Here is a 2,732-nt window from a genome sequence, read left to right on the forward strand (position 1 = left end):
CAAAAGAATATAAGATATATGCTTCAAGCTGAATAAATGTCGCACGATAAGGAATGAAAGAAGTGAATTCTTCCTACTAGCTTTGTAGCCTCTCGAAGATAAATATATACATCTCCGTACCAATTCGCAAGACTCTACTAAACTCATTCGTGACTCTTAGAATTTATGAACCTAAAGCTCTGATACCAACTTGTCACGACCCAAAATCCCACCACATGCGTCGTGATGGCACCTAGCCTCTAAGACTACGTAAGCCGATTTCTATCACATTTTGAAGCCTTTTTTTTTGAATTAAATAAATAACCAAAACTAATAGCGGAACAAATATGAATGTACAACCTCCCAAGACTGGTAGTACTGAGTCACGAACTCTAACTGAATACATGGAATGATCACAAGGACCGAATATACAATACTGTTTGATTAAAAATTAACAATACAATAAAATGAAAAGACTCCAAGGGAATGCGACGACCAAGCAGCTCTACCTTGAATCCTTACGATCCCGCTTTAACTCTGTTCAAGTCCGATATATCCAATACCTGGTTCTGCACAAAAATGTACAGAAGTGTAGTATGAATATACCACGGTCGGTACACAGTAAGTATCAAGACTAACCTCAATGGAGTAGAGACGAGGTACAGTCAAGACACTCACTAGTCTAATAACCTATGCAATATAGCATGCAAAAATAATAGAAAACAAATAGCAGTAATAACAACATAAATCAACTAGTGATTTAAACAGCAAGGTAACAGGAACACCATAAATATTGCTCAAACGAGTAATAAACACAGGTACAACAATTAATCAGGTCCTTCAGAATATACATCTTTTATCTAAGTTATTCAATAAAAATCTCTGGAATATAATCCTTTTCAATAAATATATTTCTGAATATAATTCTTTCAAGTAAATATCTTTCGAATATAATTCTTTCAAGTAAATATCTTTCGAATGTAATTCTTTCAAGTAAATATCTTTCAAATATAATTCTTTCAAGTAAATACCTTTCGAATATAATTCTTTCAAGTAAATATCTTTCAAATATACTTCTTTCAAGTAAATATCTTTATAATATAATTATTTCAAATAAATACCTTTCTAATATAATTCTTTCAAATAAATATCTTTCAAATATACTTCTCTCAAGTAAATATCTTTATAATATAATTCTTTCAAATAAATATCTTTCTAATATAATTCTTTCGAATAAAAGTCACCATGTGATACCTCATTTAACTTTCCTAGCGTGAGGAATACATTCAACATATCACATCAAATGGCACAGCAATACCTTCGTGCACTTAGCTCATTCTCACCCAATATATATATATATATATATATATATATATATATATATATATATATATATATATATATATATATATATATATATTGAATTCAAATCGATTGGCACGGCAACACCCTTCGTGCATTTATATTTTGCTCACTGTGCATACATATAATAGTACCAATTAGGTGGGAGAAATGCCAATAATAATAAAAGAAATAAAGTGGAGCCACACATGAAGCAACAACGACTATAAGTCACACAGAAAACATAGGTGCACAATAACATCTCAAGATAAAGGCATGAATGTATACACAACAAAATGATATCACAATATAATGTATGTTTCTCGTCCTCGCCTGCACGGAAACACCCTTCGTGCCATGAATATATGATAACATAAAAATAATTGCACGGCATCACCCTTCGTGTTTTTACTCTCATCCTCACCTGATAATATAAATGAAATAGCACAGCATCACACTTCGTGCTTTACACTCTCAATGGCACGGCATCACCCTTCGTGCTTTACACTCTCAAATGGCACGACATCACCCTTCATGCTTTACACTCTCAAATGGCACGACATCACCCTTCGTGGTTTACACTCTTCCTTACCAAGCACATGTATATCATTAACAAGCAAGGTAGGAAGCATAAATAACATCAAAGAGAGTATTTAAACCACAACACAATACAACAATTCATATCGCAATTTCCACTGACCACAACCAAATTCCAAATATGTAGCAGAATCAATAAATTTGTCAACAAATAGCCCAAGACTCCACACAACATATAATAAACCTCAAAACAATCAACAGAGGTGAAAAATACTCAGTATTGGGCAACGCCTTCATTAATCCAAATTCTTGATAATTATATTAACTTCTCAATTTAAACTAATTAATAAATATTTGCAGATAAGGGTTCCATCATGGATTTAATTCCAAGAAAATATCAAATCAATAAACGCACGGAATTCACGTAAAATCCAAGTGACAATAACACTAAATTTATTATATAAAATACAAATTTGAAAAAAAAGGAACGAGGCGTGATAAATCAAGGATTTATTAATGCTAACATTTATCTAATTTAATACATAAGAATGCCTAATACTTTAAACCAAGAAAATTTGCACATATAAGTCCGAGTACATACTCGTCACCTCTCGTACTCGGCTTTTCACATTTTACAAATGGCACATAAGACTCGATGCCTAATGGGTAATTCCCCCACTCGAGGTTAAGCAATACACTTACCTTTTTGAAGTTATGCCGATATTCCAAAATCACATTCTTTCCTGAATTGACCTCCAGACCGCCCAAATCTATCCAAATTAATTGTATAACTTCATTAAAATTCATTGGAAACAATTCTGGATAATAATACGTCGACTTAAAAAATTTATTCCAAAAAGTCAATAAAAGTCAAT

This window comes from Nicotiana tomentosiformis, chromosome 8 (assembly GCF_000390325.3).
Source record: "Nicotiana tomentosiformis chromosome 8, ASM39032v3, whole genome shotgun sequence".
NCBI classification, from domain to species: domain Eukaryota; kingdom Viridiplantae; phylum Streptophyta; class Magnoliopsida; order Solanales; family Solanaceae; genus Nicotiana; species Nicotiana tomentosiformis.